We start from the raw sequence: 24,308 nt of genomic DNA on the forward strand, positions 1-24,308 counted from the left end.
GATGCATTGGTGATCATTTTCCAACAATCTATCGACTCTGGATCAGTTCTTATGGACTGGAGGGTAGCTAATGTAACGCCACGTTTTAAAAAGGGAGGAAGAGAGAAAGAGAGAAAGCGGGTAATTATAGACCGGTTAGCCTGACATCAGTAGTGAGGAAAATGTTGGAATCCATTATTAAGGATGAAATAGCAGCGTATTTGGAAAGCAGTGACAGGATCGGTCCAAGTCAGCATGGATTTATGAAGAGGAAATCATGCTTGACAAATCTTCTGGAATTTTTTGAGGATGTAACTAGTAGAATGTACAAGTGAGAACCAGTGGATGTGGTGTATTTGGACTTTCAAAAGGCTTTTGACAAGGTCCCACACAAGAGATTGGTGTGCAAGGTCAAAGCACATGGTATTGGGGGTAATGTACTGATGTGGTTAGAGAACTGGTTGGCAGATAGGAAGCAGACAGTCGGGATAAATGGATCCTTTTCAGAATGGCAGGCAGTGACTAGTGGAGTGCCGCAGGGCTCGGTGCTGGGACCCCAGCTCTTTACAATATACATCAATGATTTGGATGAAGGAATTGAGTGTAATATCTCCAAGTTTGCAGATGACACTAAACTGGGTGGCGGTTTGAGCTGTGAGGGGGATGCTTGGAGGCTGCAGGGTGACTTGGACAGGTTAGATGAGTGGGCAAATGCATGGCAGATGCAGTATAATGTGGATAAATGTGAGGTTATCCACTTTGGGGGCAAAAACACAAAGACAGAATATTATCTGAATGGCGGCGGATTAGTAAAAAGGGAGGTGCAACAAGACCTGGGTGTCATGGTTCATCAGTCATTGAATGTTAGCATACAGTTACAGCAGGCGGTGAAGAAAGCAAATGGTATGTTGGCCTTCATAGCTCGGGGATTTGAGTATAGAAGCAGGGAGGTCTTACTGCAGTTGTACAGGGCCTTGGTGAGGTCTCACCTGGACTATTGTGTTCAGTTTTGGTCTCCTAATCTGAGGAAGGACATTCTTGCTATTGAGGAGTACAGCGAAGGTTCATCAGACTGATTCCTGGGATGGTAGGACTGACATATGAGGAGAGACTGGATCAACTGGGCCTTTATACATTGGAGTTTAGAAGGATAAGGGGGGGATGTCATAGAAACATATACGATTCTGACGGGATGGGACAGGTTAGATGCGGGTAGAATGTTCCCGATATTGGGGAAATCCAGAATCAGGGGACACAGACTTAGGATAAGGGGTAGGCCATTTAGGACTGAGATGAGGAGAAACTTCTTCACTCAAGAGTTGTTAACCTGTGGAATTCCCTACCGCAGAGAGTTGTTGATGCCAGTTCATTGGATATATTCAAGAGGTAGTTAGATATGGCCCTTACAGTTAATGGGATCAAGGGGTATGGAGAGAAAGCAGGAAAGGGGTACTGATGGAATGATCAGCCATGATCATATTGAATGGTGGTGCAGGCTCGAAGGGCCAAATGGCCTACTCCTGCACCTATTTTCTATGAATCTCTTCATACAGTTTTCATTGATAGACTAAAGAACATTTAGGGAACTGGTTGTGGCCTTTATACAATTTTTGAGTCCCTGATAACTGTCGTTCAATTATTCGCTGCTAACTGGAAGAGAGTTTGTGTGAGCACAGAACCGTAATGCAGATACCAGGTACTGAAAATTCCCGCATACAGGTCTGAAACAGACCTATTTATCGGTACTTGAACTCAAGGTCTCCATTAAGACAGTAAGCAGCCCTTTCAGAAACTGTGGGTGGCTCTGAAAAGAGCCTTTAAGTTATTAGATTAAATCTTGTCTGCTTTATTTGCTCTTGGAAGAAGTGATGGTTTTCTTGGGCAGCAACACAGCCTGGATATTAGGCAGCACCCCACCCTGAGCGATGGTCACCTTTCCCAGCAGCTTGTTGAGCTCCTCGTCATTGCGGATGGCCAGCTGCAGGTGTCTGGGGATGATACGGGTCTTCTTGTTGTCGCGGGCCGCATTGCCGGCTAGCTCCAGGATTTCAGCGGTCAGATACTCGAGCACAGCAGCCATGTAGACCGGGGCTCCGGCACCCACACGCTCAGCGTAGTTCCCCTTTCGCAGGAGCCTGTGAACACGGCCCACAGGGAACTGCAGACCGGTCCGGGAGGAGCGAGACTTGGCCTTGGCCTGAGCTTTTCCGCCGGTTTTTCCTCTTCGACATTTCCACAATCCACAGGTTTAGAGAAAGAATCAGAAACTCTTCCCACATCTGCCCTTCTTATAGCTTCTGGAGGGATGCAGGGAGCGAACTTGTGATTGGTGACTCTGTGGTGAATTTCATTGGTCATTTCCGATTCCCAATCACAGCCTGCTTCGTCCACCAATGAAAGGAGGGTGGAAATTACTGGTTCTCAACAGTCAGAACTTCACGATTTTTTTAATTCAAAAATTCCGCCAATAATTGTAAAATTGCAGATTATGTTAGTAACTTCACCATTAGCCAAATACTTCAAAACACTTTTTGTTTCCTTTTGTCTTATTACATGTAATAATTGTTTCCTTTTGTCTCATTACTTGCAAATTCCAGCCTGTAACAATCAGGATTAAATTCGGCTTCAGTTTCAAACTGTCTGTAACGGGCGGGACTCAGTCCCCACTGATTCTGTAACGGGACACATTCCAGCTCCATCTTTGTAAAAGTGAACTTGTTTTCACAGGAGCTGCTGTGGGAGTGAGACCAGAACTGAGATTCCTTCTGTAAAAAGAGGGACAGTGTTCAAATTGCCCCTGTTCTAGTCTCTAAGAACTCCCATTCTGGGTTGTTACACTGCGGGGACTCTCGGGTTAATAAACAGACAGAGCGGGAACGGAATTTTTAAAAAAGTGAAAAGGACTTGAGTGAGAATGTGACTGAAATCGGAGTTTCCCCGCCCCCCAAAAATAAATTCGTCAGCAGGCGCTGTGAATGAACGGGTCTGAGAACAAAGGGAAAGCGACCAGGCACCATATTTGTAGTTTACTCACTGCAGGAAATTCCAGCGACGCCAAGGTCAAGCCGGTCAGTGAAGCTACTTATGAGAATTCAAAACTAAATCTACAGCTGGAACTACAAAGGTTCTCACACACACTTGTTCGGGAAATAATTACAGCAAATTCAGTCTAAAGGGTGATGTGTTTGTGCAGCTCTTTCAATGATGTTGTGAGTGGCTCTTAAAAGAGCCGTTGTGTTTGGGGTTTGTTCTGTCAGGACAGCGTGGAGTTTTACTTGGAGCTGGTGTATTTGGTCACCACCTTTGTCCCTTCTGACACGGCGTGCTTGGCCAGCTCCCCGGGCAGCAGCAGGCGCACGGCGGTCTGGATCTCCCAGGAGCTGATGGTGCGGCGCTTGTTGTAATGGGCCAGGCGGGAAGCCTCACTCGCGATGCGCTCGAAAATATCGTTCACAAACGAATTCATGATGCCCATGGCCTTGGAGGAGATGCCGGTGTCGGGGTGAACCTGCTTCATCACTTTGTAGATGTAGATAGCATAACTCTCCTTCCTTGACTTTCGGCGCTTCTTGCCGCCCTTCGGTGGTGTTTTCTTGATGGCTTTCTTGGCACCTTTTTTCGAAGCTGGTTTCTTTTTTTTTTAATTTCAAAATATACTTTATTCATAAAAAGAATCTGTACAGTACATTCAATGGCATTTCATTACATTTCGCTGCGGTCAGCAATCCCATACAATACATCTGGGTGCTGACGGCAGTTCCGTTCGTTACATTTCTCGTTTTTCTGTTCAACTGCGATTCAGTACAATTAACAGGGTACATTGTGGTACATTTACACAAATTACATTTTATGTGTTACAATACAGTGCCCGGAATGGGTGACGGTACATTTAAATTTTTTTCTTTTCAAACATGCATTTCATAACACACCTTGCATTGTACATGACACGACATTGGTGTTTACAGATTTGGTGCTCTATGTACACAAAGTGTAAATTCCAAATACAGCCCGAGGGAGTTTGGTGCTGATTTCTGCCCCCGGGTTTTCCGTGGCGGAAGGGCTTTAGACTGTGGCCCTTCCCCACCGTGCCTTTGCGGCGACTGCACCAATTTTCAGTGCGTCCCTCAGCACGTATTCCTGGATCTTGGATTGCGCCAGTCTGCAACATGCGGACGTGGTCATCTCCTTGTTCTGGAAGACCAGCAAGTTTCGGCAAGACCAAAGAGCGTCTTTGACCGAGTTGATGGCCCTCCAGCAGCAGGTGATGTCTGTCTGAAGCTGGTTTCTTTTCCTCAGGAATTGTCTTGTTCAGTCAGGCACAGATATGAAGGAAATTCTGCTCCAGGCTAGCATTATATCGGAAGCCCCACAACCCTATGCTAATGAGGGATGGGTGAAGGCAATGACTGTGATTGGTTCATTGGCTGCATTGTCAATTTCCATTGTTCTGTATCTCTCTGATTGGATGTATAAAGAGACCAATCAGATTTAATGCTCGCCACAATTACAAATTCTTGAATGAGGTCATCAATTACATCCTCTCCCGATTTATCCTCTATTCTTTGTTTCTATTCTGCTCTCATGCAAAAATGTTTAATGACGGCCGGACTTATGAGGAAGGTTTTTTCCTATATATATATCTGAACAGCAAACTCGCTGCTGTGTTTGTCGATCTAGATTTCGACATGTTCGCGACATTGACCGGTTTGTAACCGAGATTGCTTGAGGGTCACTTCTGATTTGGACTTGGGAATCCTTCTGTGAGGGCAAGGGACCCTCACTGCCCTTCCTCCCTGATGCTGCCTTCCTCCTATCATTTAATTCAACACCTTTCTTATCTGTCACTGCTGTAACATGGATGTAACAGCATGGATTTATGAAGGGGAAGTCATGTTTGACAAATTTGCTGGAATTCTTTGAGGATGTAACGAACAGGGTGGATAAAGGGGAAGCAGTGGATGTGGTGTATTTGGACTTCCAGAAGGCATTTGACAAGGTACCACATAAAAGGTTACTGACTGCACAAGATAAAAGTTCACGGGGTTGGGGGTAATATATTAGCATGGATAGAGGATTGGATAACGAACAGAAACCAGAGAGTCGGGATAAATGGTTCATTCTCGGGTTGGCAATCAGTAACCAATGGGATGCCACAGGGATCAGTGCTGGGACCCCAACTATTTATGATCTATATTAACGACTTGGAAGAAGGGACCGAGTGTAACACAGCCAAGTTTGCTGATGATACAAAGATGGGAGGAAAAGCAATATGTGAGGAGGACACACAAATTCTGCAAAAGGACATAGAAAAGCTAAGTGAGTGAGCAAGAATTTGGCAGATGGAGTATAATATTGGAAAGTGTGAGGTCATGCACTTTGGCAGAAAAAAAATCAAAGAGCAAGTTATTATTTAAATGGAGAAAGATTGCAAAGTGCTGCAGTACAGTGGGACCTGGGGGTACTTGCGCATGAAACACAAAAGGTTAGTATGCAGGTACAGCAAGTGATCAGGAAGGCCAATGGAATCTTGACCTTTATTGCAAATGGGATGGAGTATAAAAGCAGGGAAGTCTTGCTGCAGTTGTACAGGGTATTGGTGAGGCTACACCTGGAATATTGCATGCAGTTTTGGTTTCCATATTTACAAAAAGGATATACTTGCTTTGGAGGCAGTTCAGAGAAGGCTCACAAGGTTGATTCCGGAATGAGGGGGTTGATTTATGAGGAGGTTGATTTATGAGGAAAGGTTGAGTAGGTTGGGCCTCTACTCATTGGAATTCAGAAGAATGAGAGATGATCTTATCGAAACATATAAGATTATGAGGGGGCTTGACAAGGTGAATGCAGAGAGGATGTTTCCACTGCTAGGGGAGACGAGAACTAGAGGGCTGCATCTTAGAATAAGAGGCCACCCATTTAAAACTGAGATGAGGAGAAATTTCTTCTCTGAGGGTTGTGGATCTGTGGAATTCGCTGCCTCAGAGAGCTGTGGAAGCTGGGATATTGAATAAATTTATGACAAAAACAGATAGTTTCTTAAACGATAAGGGAATAAGGGATACTGGGGCAGGGAAGTTAAATGGCAGAGCAGGCTCGAGGGGCCGTATGGCCTACACCTGCTCCTATTTCTTATGTTTTTATGTTCTAACTATATTAGTTGTTCCAATATTACCTTCATCTGGAATGCCCCGTAAATGTCAATGATTCGAAGACTAAAAGGACATTCCATCCATCGTGTATATGCTGATTGAAAACACCGAACACCAGATATAGATCTAGGCAAAAAACATATCTATAAGAACAAAATGTAAATCAACTATCTCGCCCCCATTCCCCAGGTCACTGCTCTCTCTGTGAGGGGTGGGTTCTGAGAAGAGCCTTTGTGTTGTGCTTGGGGGAAAGGGTCAAGTTATTCAGCCGCCGAATCCATAGTGTGCGGTCCTGCCGTTTCAGAGTGTACACCACATCCATGGCAGTGACCGTCTTGCGCTTGGCGTGCTCAGTGTAGGTGATCGCATCCCTGATCACATTCTCCAGGAAAACCTTCAGCACCCCGCGGGTCTCCTCGTAGATCAGTCCCAAGATCCGCTTGACACCGCCACGGCGAGCCAGTCGGAGGATGGCTGGTTTGGTGATGCCCTGGATGTTATCACGGAGCACTTTACGGTGCCGTTTGGCTCCGCCTTTACCCAGTCCCTTGCCTCCTTTACCTCTTCCAGTCATGATCATTCTTTACTGAAATCACCGCTGAATGTTAATCTCTTGCCTTACCCATTGTCTGTTGAGACCACCAATGAAACGAGGGCAGAAATTCCTGTCAAAAGTCACACCTCGAACAATTTTTAATTTCAAAAACCCCGCCAATAATTTTTTAAAGTGCGGATTATGTTAATAAATTCACCATTAGCCAAAGATTTACAAACAGGTTTTACTTCCTTTTATTTTATTCCATATTTCCCTTACAAATTCCAGGCTGTTACAATCAGGATTAAATTCACGTTCAGTCAATCTGCCTGTAATGGATGACAATCAATCCCCACTAACTCTAACAGGGCACATTCCAGCTCAAACTGTGTAAAAGTTGGGAATCACAGATCATGGATTGATCCTCTGCACAGGCGGGAGTGAGACCAGAACTGGGAGTCCTTCTGTGAAAAGGGAAGAGGGATAGAGTGTTCACACTGCTCCCGTTCTGGTCTCTGTAAGAACTCCCATTCTGGGTTTTTAAACTGCGGGGAGTCCCGGGTTAATAAACGGATTGACCGTAACTGGAATTGAAAAATAAACTTGTAAAGGGCTTGCGAGAGAATGAGGTGACTGAAATCTGAGTCTCATTCCCTAAACAAGCTCTTAATTCCTCGGCAGGAGCTGTAAATGGGAATAAGCGACAAGGAATCGTGTTTGTAGCTTGAATGGCGGGAAATTCAACAGCGGTCCCAACGTCGAACCAGACAGTGAAGCTGCTTATGAGAATTCAAAACTAAATCCACAGCTGGAACTGCAAAGGTTCCCAAACACCCTTGTTCAGGAAATAATTACAGTAAATTGAGTCTAAAGGGTGATGCGCTTGGCAAGCCTTTCAGAGAGGTTGTGGGCGGCTCTTAAGAGTCGTTGTGTTTGGAGTGTTCTCTCAGGACAGCGTGGAGCTTTACTTGGAGCTGGTGTACTTGGTCACCGCCTTTGTCCCTTCCGACACGGCGTGCTTGGCCAACTCCCCGGGCAGCAGCAGGCGCACGGCGGTCTGGATCTCCCGGGAGTTGATGGTGTCAGATTATGGTATGTGTGTGTGTATTTTATTCTGTACCTGTCTATCTCTGGAATAAGAATATGACGTTTAATCTGTACCTTTCAGTTACTGGTATATGATTGTTGGGGTTACTCTCTACCTCTCAGTTTCGGTTATGTGATTGTGGGTTTTAATCTGTACCTGTCACTCCCTAGTATTTGAGTGTGGTGTTTATTCTGTACCTCTCGATTCTGGTATATGAGTGTGGGTTTAATATCTACCTGTCAGTTTTTGGTATGTGAATGTGAAGTTTAATCTATGTGTCAGTTTCTGGTATATGACTGTGGGGTTAATCTGTACCTGTCAGTCTCTGATATGTGACTGTGTATTTTTTCTGTAACTGTCAGTTTATATGCGAGTGTGTATTTTATTCGATATATTTCAATCTCTGGTATGCGAATGTGGGGTTTAACCTGTACCTGTCAGTTTCTGGTATATAAGTGTGGGATTTATTCGGTACCTGTCAGTTTCTGGTATACGAGTGTGGGTTTAATTTGTACGCATCAGTTTCTGGTATATGAGTGTGGGGTTAATGTGTACGTATCAGTTTGTGGTATGTGAGTGTGGGATTTATCCTGTACCCGTCAGTTTCTGGTATGCAAGTGTGGGTTTTAATCTGCACCTGTCAGTTTCTGGTTTAAAAAAAAGTGTGCGTTTTATTCTGTACATGTCAGTTTCTGTTTTATGAGTGTGGGTTTTCATCTGCATCTGTCAGTTTCTGGTAAAAAATAGCATGGGTTAAAACTGTACCTGTCAGTTTCTGGTATGTGAGTGTGGAGTTTAATCTGTACCTATCAATTTCTGGTTTATTATTGTGGACTTTAATCTGTACCTATTAGTTTCTGGTATGTGAGTGTGGGTGATATTCTGAACCTGTCAGTTTCTGGTCTATGAGTGTGGGTTTTAATCTATACCCATTAGTTGCTGGTGTGCAAGTGTGGGTTTTATTCTGTATATTTCAGTATCTGGTATATGAATGTGATACACAGAAACATAGAAAATAGGTGCAGGAGTAGGCCATTCGGCCCTTCGAGCCTGCACCACCATTCAATAAGATCATAGCTGATATTCCCTCAGTACCTCTTTCCTGCTTTCTCTCCATACTCTTTGATCCCCTTAACCGTAAGGGCCATATCTAACTCCCTCTTGAATATATCCAATGAGTTGTTTCAATGGTGAAACAGCATTTGATCCTATCGTTCCATGTGGCTGTAAGATTCACAATGTAACTCAGCCATTTCGGATCACTGTTGGACTGACAGCTTCTGCTGCCTGTGATAATAGGATTGAGGTCAGTTCTGTGTCTCTGCGCTCTGTGAGTGATAATGTACTTAAGGAGTACTCACGAGAAGGAGCGGCCTGCACTTTTCCTTGCATTCTGGGTGGAAGAAATATCACATTTATACTGGCTCAATGAAGTATTTTGCTTTGAGAATAATAATACCAGAAAAATATTAGTTATGATATGGACAACTGATGGGAAAAATATACAATAAAGTTGTAATGAATGTGTATGTTTATAATAAAGTAAAGTATCTGGAGAGAGGAAACCGTGATACTTGTCCTTGTCTGACCTCACTGCAGTACAGTGTCACTCAGATTTTCTACACCAGGTGTGTAGGATGGTTCTATAGAAAGTTATCAGCATCGAGACACAACTCAAACCCATCACTGGTCCAAGAATGGGATCACCCGATTGATACAATCGAGGTTTATATCTTCCACTCCCATAGAACTACCTGTAAAATTCTGAATCGCTTTCTGGATTATAACCACAGGTACCTGGGCTATACAACAATTGTTCTCAGTCTATTGGAACCGAGTTAAGTGCCTGTGCAGGCAACAGAATGTCACAGAGCCCGGATCCTGATGTATCTGAGGGAGCGACAATGTATCTCTCAATCACCTTCAACACGATTCTGGAGAACTCAATGCACCGAAACAAAATTACCAAATTTAAATGTCTACTTTCTATCCTGGTGCCTGCAATAGATGCACTTTGTGACACTCCTCACATCCTCACTGTCAGGCTGTGTTTCCACTGTTCAATGTCCAAGAAGAGCAGACACTGAGATTGGGACTGAATCAGGAACATTCACTACTGATTTGGTGAAAGAAAGCAGCAATGATTTAGAAGAGTGCGGTGATTAACTTTCTCTGTTACCTTACACTGTACACATGCTTTCCCTTCCCCCACTCGCTCCATGTTCCCGAACTACTTCCTGCTCCATTCTGCCTCTTACAAGCAGCCCCCGGTACCCCGACACAAAGCCCATTTACAGACACATTCCCAATGCGACGAGCTGCTGTAAGGAGGCTGCTGTTTGCTCTCTTACTCTGGCCCGGAATATCTCCGCTCCCTGATGTGTTCAACGATCATCAGCCCAGCACAGAGGAAACGGCAGCCAAAGGCAGAGCTGGGGAAGGGGAGGTCGCACGGGCCCTTCCCGTCAGTTTAAACACTGGGCGGCGGGACGGGTGGGGTGGGCGGTGTTGCGGGGGAGCAGGCAAGTATTTCAATGCTGGAGCGTGAAGCTTGGAGGTGGATCTGGAAGCTCAGAGGCCGCTGTCTCTGCTCAATCTGTCACCCTGTATTGTTCAGACTATGGGATGGGAGTGTGTTTTACACTGTATTGTTCAGACTATGGGATGTGAGTGTGTGTTTTACACTGTATAGTTCAGACTATGGGATGTGAGTGTGTGTTTTACACTGTATAGTTCAGACTATGGGATGTGAGTGTGTGTTTTACACTGTATTGTTCAGACTATGGGATGTGAGTGTGGGTTTTACACTGTATAGTTCAGACTATGGGATGTGAGTGTGTGTTTTACACTGTATAGTTCAGACTATGGGATGTGAGTGTGTGTTTTACACTGTATAGTTCAGACTATGGGATGTGAGTGTGTGTTTTACACTGTATAGTTCAGACTATGGGATGTGAGTGTGTGTTTTACACTGTATAGTTCAGACTATGGGATGTGAGTGTGTGTTTTACACTGTATAGTTCAGGCTATGGGATGTGAGTGTGTGTTTTACACTGTATTGTTCAGACTATGGGATGCGAGTGTGGGTTTTACACTGTATTGTTCAGACTATGGGATGTGAGTGTGTGTTTTACACTGTATAGTTCAGACTATGGGATGTGAGTGTGTGTTTTACACTGTATTGTTCAGACTATGGGATGTGAGTGTGGGTTTTACACTGTATTGTTCAGACTATGGGATGCGAGTGTGTGTTTTACACTGTAGAGTTCAGACTATGGGATGTGAGTGTGGGTTTTACACTGTATAGTTCAGACTATGGGATGTGAGTGTGTGTTTTACACTGTATTGTTCAGACTATGGGATGTGAGTGTGGGTTTTACACTGTATTGTTCAGACTATGGGATGCGAGTGTGTGTTAAATTTTATATGAATGGAAAAGCCGAATGTTTAAAAGAGGAGAGACTAGTAAATGTAGTTATTCAGGGGGATTTGAGTGTCATTGTAAACAAATCACATATAGTTAACTTGCAGCTACTGCAAGCAATTCGGAAGGTAAAGGATATGTTGGCCTTTATTACAAGGGGTTTGGAGTATAAGAGTAAAGAAGTGTGGCTGCAATTATGTAGGGCTTTGGTGAGACCACACCTGGATTACTGGGCACAGTTTTGGTCTCAGTGCCTAAGGAAGGATATTTGAGGGGGTGCAACATTGAATCCTGGGATAGAGAGATTGAGTGAAATGCACCTATACACTCTGGAGTTTAGAAGAATGAGAGCTGAGCACATTGAAACCTAAAAAAAAAATCTTAGCAGGCTTGGCAGGGTAGATGCTGTGAGGATGTTTCCCTTTGCTGGATAGTCTAGATTAGGGGTCATAGTCTCAGGATAAGGGATCGGACACTTAGGACTGAGATGAGGAGAAATGTATTCACTCAGAGGGATGTGAATCCTTGGAATTCTATACACATAGGTCTGAGACGCTCAGTCATTGAGTATATTCAAGACAGAGAACAAAGGGAATCAAGGGAAATGGGTATCAGGCAGGAGTTCAGGGTGAAGTTCAGCCATGAATGTAATGAATTGTGGAGCAGGCTCGAGCGGCCTTACTGCCTGCTATTTCTTATTTTCTTATAGCTGTCAGTGTTGTGAGTGTTGTTCTGTTGTTCTTTCTTCAGTTTTTGGTGGGCAAAAGTGGGTTTTATTATACACCATGTCAGCTTCTGGAATATGACTGCGAGTTCCACTCTGTTTTTGCCTGTCTCCAGGATGTGAGTGTGGATTTTACTCTGTACCTGTCGGTCTCTGGTATGTCAATGTAAGTATTACCCTGCACCTGTCAGTTTCTCGTATGTGATTGGGGATTTATTCTGTACTTGTCAGTTTCTGTTATGTGAGCTTTATTCTGTATCTGTTATTTTCTGAATTTGTAACATGGGTTTTCCTCAGTTTCTGGGATGTGAGTGTTAATTTTTTGTCTGTACCTGTCTGTTTCCGGTATAGGAATGTAGGTAAAACTCTGTAGTTCTCAGTCTCTGGGATGTGAGTGTGCGTTTTATTCTGTATCAGTCAGTCTTTGGTATGTGAGTGGGGTTTTATTCTGTACCTGTCATTTTCTGATATGTTAACGAGGGCTTTAATCAGAACCTGCCAGTTTCTGATATGCGAGTGTGGATTTTAGCCTGTATCTGTCAGTTTATGATATGTAAGAGTGGGTATCTCTCTGTCTTTTATGTAAGTGTAAGTTTTACTCTGTATTGCTTAGTCTTGGATATGGGAGTGCAGAATTTGCTCTATAGCTGTCTGTCTGTGTGATGCAAGTGTGGATTTTACTCTGTATCTGTTAGTCTCTGATGTGAGAGTGAGAGTTTTACTCTGTATCTGTCAGTTTCTGGTATGCAAGTGTGGTTTTCTTCTATCATTCAGGCTCTGGGATGAAAGTGAGAGTTTTACTCTGTATGTTAATATCTGCGACGTGAGTCTGGGTTGTCCTCTGTAACTTTCATTTTCTCAAATCTGAGTTGGGTTTTATTTTGTACCTGTCAGTTTCTAGTATATGAATAGGGGTTTTAATCTGTACCTGTCAGTTTCTGCTGTGATAGTGCTGCTTTTGGGCTGTATCTGTCAGTTTCTGATATGTGAGTCTGTTTTAATCTGTACCTGTTAGGCTGTGGGATGTGAGCGTATGCTTGACTCTGCATCGATCAGCATCTTTTATGTGGCTGTTGATTTTGCTCTGCAGCTGTCACTCTCTGTGGTGTGAGTGTGGGCTTTACTCTGTATCTGTCAGTTTTTGGAATGCGAGTTTGGTTTTAATCTTTACCTGTCAGTTTCTGGTATTTGTCTGTTGTTGTTACTCTCCAATTGTTAGTTTCCAGGATGTGATTGTGTATTTTAATCAGTACCTGCCAGTTTCTTGTACCGGAGTGTGGATATTAGTCATATCTTCCAGTCTCTGGTATGTGAGTGTGTGTTTTACTTTATAGCTGTCTGACTCTGGGATGCAAGTGTGTATTTTATTCTGTATCTATTGGTTTACAGAATGTGTTAACAAAAGCTGAAGGGTACAGAATAAAAGTTGTGTGAATATCCATTTTACTCTGTACCAGTCACTTTCCAATATGTGTGTGGATTTAACCTATATCTGCCAGTCAGTCAGTCTGTTACCATATGTGATTGTGATTCAATCTCAATCTGTCATTCACTGTGCCCGAGTGTATGTATCATTCTGTGTCTCTCAGTCCCTGGCACTGTGTGTGGGTGTGGGGTCCATTCTGTGTCTCTCAGTCTCTGGCACTGTGTGGGTGTGGGGTCCATTCTGTGTCTCTCAGTCTCTGGCACTGTGTGTGGGTGTGGGGTCCATTCTGTGTGTCTCAGTCTCTGGCACTGTTTATGGGTGTGGGGTCCATTCTGTGTCTCTCAGTCCCTGGCACTGCGTGTGGGTGTGGGGTCCATTCTGTGTCTCTCAGTCCCTGGCACTGTGTGTGGGTGTGGGGTCCATTCTGTCTCTCTCAGTCCCTGGCACTGTGTGTGGGTGTGGGGTCCATTCTGTGTCTCTCAGTCCCTGGCACTGTGTGTGGGTGTGGGGTCCATTCTGTGTCTCTCAGTCCCTGGCACTGCGTGTAGGTGTGGGGTTCATTCTGTGTCTCTCAGTCTCTGGCACTGTTTGTGGGTGTGGGGTTCATTCTGTGTGTCTCAGTCTCTGGCACTGTGTGTAGGTGTGGGGTCCATTCTGTGTCTCTCAGTCCCTGGCACTGTGTGTGGGTGTGGGGTTCATTCTGTGTGTCTCAGTCCCTGGCACTGTTTGTGGGTGTGGGGTCCATTCTGTGTCTCTCAGTCTCTGGCACTGTTTGTGGGTGTGGGGTCCATTCTGTGTCTCTCAGTCCCTGGCACTGTTTGTGGGTGTGGGGTCCATTCTGTGTCTCAGTCCCTGGCACTGTTTGTGGTTATGGGGTTCATTCTGTAACTGCCAGTTTCTGTTACTGTTTGAGAGTGTGAGATTGATTATGTATCGGTTAGACTGGTGATGTGTGTGAGTGTGAGATTCATTATGTAATTGACGGTCTCTTGTACTGTGCTATTCTTGCTCTGTGTGACTGTTGGATTCTGTTCCTTCTTTAGGCCTATGTTAGTTTGAGATTATCCACGATTGTCTCAGGAGGAGGTTTGGTTCAGTCCATTACCTCCGTTTCTCTGCTCTTGTATGTTAGTTGCTGGGTTTGAGAGTCAGTGTACAGACACCAGTGTAGATTGACACTGTCAGTCAGTCCTTGTGTGTGAGTAAGGGAGTGAAAATGGATCTGCCTCTCAGAGCAATATGTTTGGACTTTGAAACAACATCTTATTGTACTGTTCCAAGTGACAGTGGGATTCATAATGTAACTCTGGGATTCGGATCAATGTGGAACTGACAGCTTCTGCTGCCTGTGACAATATGATTGAGGTCAGTTCTGTGTCTCTGCGCGCTGTGAGTGATAATGTACTTACTGTGTGTGAGAAGGAGCTGACTACACTGTTCCTTGTGTTCCGGGTGGAGGAAAGATCACATTTATTCTGGAGGTGAAGTATTTTGCTCCAAGAATAATGAGAGAAAAATATTAGGTACAAGTCATGGACAGGTGCCCGTAGACTATAACAATAGTTATAATTAATGTGTATTTTTATCATAAAGTAAAGTATCTGGAGAGAGGAATGCGCGATACAAACAGTGGCATTATCTGACCTCACTGCAGTACAGCAGCACTCAGATTCTCTCATCATCGTCATCATCATAGGCGGTCCCTCGAACCAGGATGACTTGCTTCCACGTGAGTTCAGATGTTTCAATGAAGGACCTGATATTCCAGTCCTGAACTCCAATTGAAAGGGTGGAAGATGCCTGTGCGTGGATTTTTTTAACGTGTGGTAACCATTACCCATCAGCCACCACACAGGCTTGACAGAGCTAGGACTTTATCCAGTGGCAAGGGTTGACCAGGACTGGAGACCTGCTCGGCTGCACAGACCGAGTGCGCACAAACCCAGTGTGGGCTGGCCTGTGCTGCCCCTGGGCCCTGTACCCTCATTTGCTGCACCTCCGCCACGATCTCTCGTCGCTCCTCCGCCACAAAACCCTTGCCGCACCTCCGTCATGATCTCCCACCGCACATCCACACCAAACATTCGCCGAACCTCCGCCACGATCACCCACCGAATCTCAGCCATGATCCCTCAATGCCCCTCCGCCTCGATCACTCACCACACCTCTGCCACGACCATGAGCAGAGGAGCGGGACGGTCGTGGCGGAGGTGTGGTGAGTGATCAGATTCCCCACACCAGCTGTGTCAGACGGTTCTATAGTAAGTTATCAGCATCCAGACACAACCCAAACCCAGCACTGGTCCATGAATGGGAACACCCGATTGGCAGAGTCCAGGTTTATATCTCCCACTTCCATGGGACTACCTGTACAAATCTGAATCGCTTCCTGGATTATAACCACAGGTACCTGGGCTGTACAATTGTTTTCAGTCCAATGAAACAGAGCTGAGAGCCTGTGCAGTTAACAGAATGTCACAGATGTATCTGAGGGAGCGACAATGTATCTCTCGATCACCTGCAACACAGTTCTAGAGAATTCAACACACCGAAACAAAATAACCCATTTTTGAAATATCTCCTGTCACACTCCTCTCCTGGTGCCTGCAATAGATGTACTTTGTGACACTCCTCACATCCTCACTCTCAGGCTGTGTTCCCACTGTTCAATGTCCCAGAACAACAGACACTGTGAGATTGGAACTGAATCAGGAACATTCATTACTGATTTGGGGAAAGAAAGCAACAATGATTTGAAAGAGCGAGGTGATTTACTTTCTCTGTTACCTTACACCGTACACACACAGCCCGAGAATGGCCTCTCCCTTCCCCCACTCACTCCATGTTCCGGAACTAGTTCCTGCTCCACTCCACCTATTACAGACAGCCCCCGACTGCCGCTGCACTTACCCCGACTCAAAGGCCATCTGTGGACACAGTGCTAATGTGATGAGCTGCTGTAAGGAGGCTGATGTTTGCTCCCTTACTTGGGCCCGGGATATCTCCGCTCCCTGATGTGTTCAACAATCATCAGCCCAGCACAGAGGAAACGGCAGCCGCTGACAGAGCTGGGGGAGGGGAGCTTGCCTGGGCCCTGCTTGTCGGTTTAAACACTGTGTGGGGAGGGGAGGAGCAGCATGTATTTAGCGCATGCTCAGACCATCTTTTTGTCACAAATTAAATTAACAAAAATGGATTGTTTCATAAGTTGATTTTATCTCTAATTAAATAGGTCACATTGAGAGGATTTTAATTATAATCCGAATTACCAACAAAATGATTCGGTGCGCCGGACACTGGAGTGGGATTTCCTCGAGAGTTTTACTCTTTCCGTCAGTCTCTGGTGTGTGTGAGTGTGCCCCTGTCATTTCTGATAGGGGACTATGGGTTTTATTTGCTGCATATTATTGTTCTGATAACTGGGTGTGGGTTTTATTCTGTACCTGTCAGTCTCTGCTATGGGAATGTGGGTTTTATTCTGGATCTGTCAGTCTCTGCTATGGGAATGTGGGTTTTATTCTGTACCTGTCAGTCTCTGCTATGGGAATGTGGGTTTTATTCTGGACCTGTCAGTCTCTGCTATGCGAGTGCAGGTTTTACTCTACCTGTCAGTTTCTAGTATGCGAGTGTGGGTTTTTATCCTCAGTTTATGGTGGGAGAGTGTGGGTTTTATTCTGGACCTGTCAGTCTCTGCTGTGAGAATGTGGGTTTTATTCTGTACCCGTCAGTCTCTGCTATGGGAATGTGGGTTTAATTCTGTACCTGCAGTCTCTACTATGGGAATGTGGGTTTAATTCTGTACCTCTCAGTCTCTGCTATGCGAGTGCAGGTTTTACTCTACCTGTCAGTTTCTAGTATGCGAGTGTGGGTTTTTAATCCTCAGTTTATGGTGGGAGAGTGTGGGTTTTATTCTGTACCTGTCAGTCTATGTTGTGAAAGTGTGGGTTTTACTCTACCTGTCAGTTTCTAATATGTGAGTGTAGATTTTTTTCTGTACCTGTCAATCTCTGGAATGTGAGTTTGGGTTTATTCTATTTTAACCTGGCTATGAACCCTGCTCCCTCGCAGCATAGGTGTCCTCTGGAAATACACTCAGCAGATCAGCACGAATCGCTTGCCGATTATTCAAAAGTTTCAGATAAATGCACAAAATGACCAAATTGCTTCAAAAACAGACACAAGCTATCAAAAATAATGGAAAACAAGGCCCAGTAGATTTAGAGAGAGAGCTCGGGCTGGTGGGAATACATCACTGGATCGTTCACACAAGCCGAGTGGATTAATTTGGTGATAGTACGAATTCACTGGTAGGTATTCGGTGAGTAAGGTAAATAATCACCAGATTGGAATTTAGCTTTTTCTTGTAACATCACAGATAAGTGGATCGCAAGCAGGGTGGAGGAATTTGGTGATAGTAGGAATTCATTGCAAATTATTGACCTGGTTAGGAAATTGACTGAGCTGTAGGAGACAGAGGGTAGGGACAAAGGTTGGTTCTCAAGTTGGCAGGATGTGGTGTCCCACAGGGATCTGTGTTGGGGATTCAACTATCCCTAGTATTTATTAATGACTTAGTTGATGGCAATAGAAAGTCATATATCTAAATTTGCCACTGACACAAAAGAAAGATGGCATTGCAGGCAGTGTAGTTGAAAGCATCAAATTACAAAGGGATAGCGATAGATTAAGTTAATGAGCAAAACTGCGTCAAATCGATTTCAATGTAGACAAATGTGAGGTCATCCACTTTGGACCTAAAAAGGATACAAGAAGGTACTTTCTAAATGGTAAAAAGCTAAAAACAGTGGAGGTCCACAGAGACTTGGGAGTCCAGGTACAGAGATCATGAAAATGTCATGAACAAGTACAGAAAATAATCAGAAAGGCTGATGGAATGCTGGTTTTTACATCTAGAGCACTAGAATACTAGGGGGTAGAAGTTATGCTGCAGCTATACAAAGCCCTGGTTAGCCAACACCTGGAGCACTGTGAGCAGTTCTGGGTACCATGCCTTAGGAAAGTTATATTGGCCTTGGAGCGAGTGCAGCGTAGATTTACCACAATGATACTCGGACTCCAAGATTTAAGGTATGAGGAAAAATTACACAAATTAGGGCTGTATCCCCTAGAATTTAGGTTAAGGGCTGATCTGATCGAAGTTTAAGATATTAAGCGGAACAGATGGGGTAGATCGAGAGAAACTATTTCCGCTGGTTGGGGATTCTAGGACTCGGGGCAGTCTAAAGATTAGAGCCAGAACTTTTAGCAGTGAAATGAGGAAACACATGTATACATAATGGGTGGTAGAAGTTTGGAACTTGCTTCCTCAAACACCAATTGATGCTCGGTCAGTTGTTAATTTTAAATCGGAGATTGATAGCCGTTTGTTAACTAAAGGTATTAAAGGATCTGGTCAAAGGTGGGTATATGGAATAAGGTCGCAGATCAGCCATGATCTCACTGAATGGGGGAACAGGCTCGAGGGGCTCAATGGCGTACTCCTGTTCCTATGGAGCACTTGCCAGGACTGGTGAAATAATCCAAATAGAGATTCATTTGCTGAGACTCTGCAGCAATTGTTTTCTGCTGTTAAATACCAGAATCAAATTGATCAGAATGCACCAATTGAAACAGAAAATTCAGCACTTTCTGGGGAGGTGAATGGCCGAGACACATTGATACTGAACTGTATTTAGTGAGCAATAGAACAAGGAGGAAGAGACAATCTCACACAGACACATACACACACGTAGAGACATACCCACAGAAGCACATACACACACGTAGAGACATTCCCACAGAAGCACATACACAAGCACGTACACATTCATATATCAAAATATATACATAAACACATACACAGCCACAAAGATAGACATACATACACTTCTCTAACTGGCGAGAAGCTCGGAACTGTGGACGAGCAGAGAATTTTCGGGGCAGGGATATAAAAGGAAACGGAGGTAAAGCAGGTGGAAGGAGTTAAGAGACAGATCAGCCCTGATCTCACTGAATGGGGGAAACAGGCTCGAGGAGCTGAATGGCCTGTTCCGATGTTCCTTCCTCCACTTTATCTCCAATGTCACTATCAAGCACTCCCAGGGCACATACAATACTGAGCACATCCTCATTACCTTGGCATTACTACTGTCACTCTGTCCCCAGCCCTACTCCAGACAATTTCTGTTCCTGAATTTATAAACTAGGAAAATGTAGAAACGATAAATCCTCAGGACTGGATGAATTGCATCCGCGCAAACTAAACCATGCAAAGGAAGAGCCCATCGAGAGAATTGTGTTCAGTTCTGGACCTCACGAATGATGTATTAGCTTTGGCGGGGGTGCAGCACAGATTCAGCAGGTTGATACCGGGGCTAAAAGAATTAAATTATGAGGACAGGTGGCATAGACAAGTCTTTTACTTCCTTGAAGATAGAAAATGAAGGATGATATCATTGACATGTTTAAGATGATAGAGAGATACTATTTCATCTGGTGGGAGAGTCCAGAACAAGGGGAATAAACTTAAAAGTTAAAGCTAGGCCATTCAGGAGTGAGGCCAGAATGCACTTCTTCACACAAAGGTCAGTCGCAATCTGGAAATCTCTCCCCCAAAAAGCTGGAGCTCAACTGAAACATTCAAGACTCAGACTAACTGATTTTTGTTAGGTTGGGTTCTGTGTCTGTATATTGACACACAAAGACAAACACACACACACACACAGACATGCTGAAACACACACATGGGTTAAGGGTGTAGGTGGACTGAAAGGGATTAAGCAGACTTTTAAAGGCACTTGTTCGTCAGTCCGTCTGCCGATTTCGGGCCTGGTTTGCTACAAATCTGACCTCTCACCAAGGACTCTGTTTGAACTCACCACATTCATTTTACACAAGTCCTTCAGATTGGTAGGGGTGAAAGGTCAGTATTTTGACCCTCTGTGGCACCCAGCTCATTGCTGAAGATTGTTTCGAGTGCTGTAACATGTGTTTTCAGAATTCACGATAGAATTACATAGTATTTACTGCACAGAAATAGGCCATTCTGCCCAACATGTCCATGACGGTGTTTATGCTCCACACGAGCATTCTCTCACCTTAGTTCACCTCACCCTATCATATCCTTCTATTCCTTTCTCTCTCATGTACGTATCTAGCTTCCCCTTAAAGGCGTTCAGCTATTCACCTTAAATCCATGTGCTAGCAAGCTCTACATTCTAACCACTCTCTGGGTAAAAAGGTTTCTCCTGAATTCCTTATTGGATTTATTAGTGACTACCTTATATTTAGTTCCTAGTTTTGGACTCCTCACAAGTGGTAACATCTTCTCTACATCTACCCTAACAAACAGCTACATAATTATAAAGATCTCTATGAGCCTTCTCATTTCTAGAGAAAGAGTCCCAGCATGTTCAGCCATTCTGGATACTTATAACCTCTCACTTTTGGTGTCATCCTTGGAAATCTTTTTTGCAACAGCCACAGTGCCTGTATATCTTTTTCATAATATGGAGACCAAAACTGAACACAGTATTCCAAGTGTGGTCTAATCAAGGTTCTATATACGTTTCACAAAACTTCTCTGCTTTGCAATTCTCTTACTCTAGAAATGAGACCCAGTGCTTTATTTACATTTCCATTGCCTTGTTAACCTGCTTTTAATGATTTGTGCATCTGTTCCCCTAGATCACTGGTGGGCAAAATACAGCCCATGGGCCATATCTGGCCCGCCAAGACATTCTATCCGTCCCGCTGGATGGGACAGAAATAGAACGCAAGCCGGAGCTCGAGCTGCACATTCGTCTATCCACTTTCACTTCTCATGAGTCAGAGACAGACCCCAACTACAGCCAAGGAAAAAATATAGGAATACTTCAGTCAAATTAATAACTTGCCAAAGCGATTCTCTCTGGCCCGATTGTAAAAGGATCCGTTCCGTAATTCTAGGCGCCAATGGCAGACATCAGTACCCAGAATGCACTGCGTACTAGAAGATGCCCTATCCAATTTAGAGTGGAGTCATGGCTGCTCATCTCCACAAATCTTTTACCGAAGAAAGTGACTGGCTCTGCATCTTTCTTCTCCCGGTACAATGGCAGGGGAGTTCTCATCTCGCACCAATTGGGACGGCATTAGTAATCTTTGCAGAGGGACATAATGATGACTGAGGTGGGAAAATGATGCTGACACAGGCTCTAAAGGGGCTATAGTTCTATTTCACAGCACTGATTTACAGAGACCAGAAGATACCACAACATTTTCAACTTTTATCATTGATTCGGTCCAAGTCAGCATGGATTTATGAAAGGGAAATCATGCTTGACAAATCGTCTAGAATTGTTTGGGGATGTAACTAGTAGAGTGGACAAGAGGGAGCCAGTGGATGTGGTGTATTTAGACTTTCAAAAGGCTTTTGACAAGGTCCCACTCAAGAGATTAGCGTGCAAAATTAAAGCACATGGTATTGGGGGTAATGTTCTGATGTGGTTGGCAGACAGGCAGCAAAGAGTAGGAATAAATAGGTCCTTTTCAGAATGGCAGGCAGTGACTAGTGGGGTACCGCAAGGTTCAGTGCTGGGACTCCAGCTATTTACAATATACATTAATGATTTAGACGAAGGAATTGAATGTAACATCTCCAAGTTTGCAGATGACACTAAGCTGGGCGGCAGTGTGAGCTATGAGGAGGATGCTAAGAGGCTGCAGGGTGACTTGGACAGGTTAGGTTGTCATGAAGAAGTTGTGAATGTGTCAGTTGAAGAGGATCATGGGAAGATAGCTAAAAGAAAATGTCAAGCTGCGATATTTGCAATGTCGACACAAAAAGGGGTTACTCAGAGTTGTGGTCAAACACGAGTTACGCGAAAAAGCAAAGTCAGGCATGAGTCAGACGACAGGCTGCTATAACCAGCCGTAAAATAGGGAAATGCAATGTAAAACAAAACTGTAAACACATCCCTGGAGCCCGCCCTATTTGGAGAGTTGTTAGCCTGCAATTGGGTATGCTATGGGAGAAGCCGACCAATGATTGTATAAACTGAGTGTCACTCAAATATGTTCTGCTGTAACAATGTATAAATATTGAGCTTTTGTACTGTTACGAGACTTGTCAAGAGAGAGGTGAACAGGTTCAAATCGAGGGTGTTCCCTTTATCTTAACAGGTCCCGGCCGGAGAATCTCTAATAAAGATCTTATGTTGCGAAGACTAAAAGTGTTCGTGTGTCAGTGAATTCGCTGAAACAGATTGAAGGGAAAAAAATCCGTATCAACAAGGTGAGTGGGCAAATACATGGCAGATGCAATATAATGTAGATAAATGTTTGGTGGTTAAAAACAGGAAGGCAGGTTATCTGAATTATGACAGGTTAGTAAAAGGGGAGGTGCAACGAGACCTGGGTTTCATGGTACATCAGTCATTGAAAGTTGGCATACACGTACAGCAGGCGGTGAAGGCGGCAAATGGCATGTTGACCTTTATAGCGAGAGGATTTGTGTATAGGAGCAGGGAGGTCTTACTATAGTTGTTCAGGGCCTTGGTGAGGCCACACCTTGAATATTGTACACAGTTTTGTTCTCCTAATCTGAGGAAAGACATTCTTGCTATTGAGGGAGTGCAGCGAAGGTTCACCAGACTGATTCCTGGGCTGACAGGACTGACATATGAAGAAAGATTGGATCGACTAGGCTGATATTCAATGAAATTTAGAAGAATGATAGGGGATCTCATAGAAACATATACAATTCTGACGGGATTGGACAGGTTAGATGCAGGAAGAATGTTCCCGATGTTAGGGAAGTCCAGAACCAGGGGTCATAGTCTAAGGATAAGGGGTAAGCCATTTAGGACCGAGATGAGAAGAAACTTCTTCACTTAAGAGTTGTGAGCATGTGGAATTCTCTACCACAGAAAGCTGTTGAGGCCAGTTCGTTAGATATATTCAAAAGGGAGTGAGATGTGGCCCTTACGGCTAAAGGGATCAAGGGGTATGGAGAGAAAGCAGGAATGGGGTACTGAAGTGCATGATCAACCATGATCATATTGAATGGTGGTGCAGGCTCGAAGGGCCGAACAGCCTACTCCTGCACCTATTTTCTATGTTTCATTTATAAGCAGTACCGGATACAAGTTGTGTATGTAAGATAGCATCTGACTACTACATTAATTTATGTTTATGCAATGTTTTAATTTTTTTGCGCACGGTCCCTTTAAATTTGCTGCACAGCCGGGCACGATGCAGCTGCACATGCGCAGTGTCTCTTCCAGTGGCAGGAGCTGGGGATCGGTCTGTGCGGGACCCAGCGATTGGTGGAATATTGGTGGGCGGCACTCAACAGCTCACCAAAACTTTGTTAAGTGGCCCTCCAGCCCAAATAATTGCCCACCCTGCCCTAGATCTCTTTGCTCCTCAACACCATTTAGATACTTTTTTCCCGAAAATGGAGTACTTGCATTTATATTGCACCTTTCACCACCACCACACATCTCAAAACAAAGCTTTAAAGCAAATGAAGTACTTTTGGAGCATAGTCATTGTTGTAATGTGGGAAACGCAGCACCAATTTGCACACAGCAAGCTCCCACAAACAGCAATGTGATGAGAACATAAGAAATAGGAGCAGGAGTAGGCCATTCGGCCCATTGAGCTTGCTCCGCCATTCAATAAGATCATGGCTGTTCTGATCATGGACTCAGCTCCACTTCCCTGCCCGCTCCCTATAACCCTGTATTCCCTTATCACTCAAAAATCTGCCTATCTCCACTTTAAAGATATTCAAAGACCCAGCCTCCACAGCTCTCTGGGGCAGAGAATGCCACAGATTTACAACCCTCAGAGAAGAAGTTCCTCCTCATCTCAGTTTTAAATGGGTCCCTTATTCTGAGACGATGCCCCCTAGTTTTAGTTCCCCTATGAGTGGAAATATCCTTTGTGCATCCACCTTGTTGAGCCCCCTCATTATCTTGTATGTTTCGATATGATCACC

At 44.3% G+C, this 24,308-nt stretch overlaps 1 protein-coding gene and 1 long non-coding RNA gene across 2 annotated transcripts in view; one reads left to right on the forward strand and one right to left on the reverse strand.

Moving 5' to 3' along the window:
- The window catches only part of LOC139274112 (uncharacterized), a 438,299-nt gene that overhangs the window by 143,736 nt on the left and 270,255 nt on the right, over positions 1-24,308 (forward strand).
- LOC139273692 (uncharacterized) overlaps positions 3,908-24,308 on the reverse strand; it is a 52,535-nt gene continuing 32,134 nt past the window's right edge. The window contains exon 3 of the long non-coding RNA XR_011595298.1: positions 3,908-4,436. This is a non-coding gene — a long non-coding RNA (uncharacterized lncRNA). The remainder of the gene's footprint in view (positions 4,437-24,308) is intronic.

The sequence above is a fragment of the Pristiophorus japonicus genome, chromosome 9, assembly GCF_044704955.1.
Source record: "Pristiophorus japonicus isolate sPriJap1 chromosome 9, sPriJap1.hap1, whole genome shotgun sequence".
In the NCBI taxonomy this organism is placed as follows: Eukaryota; Metazoa; Chordata; class Chondrichthyes; family Pristiophoridae; genus Pristiophorus; species Pristiophorus japonicus.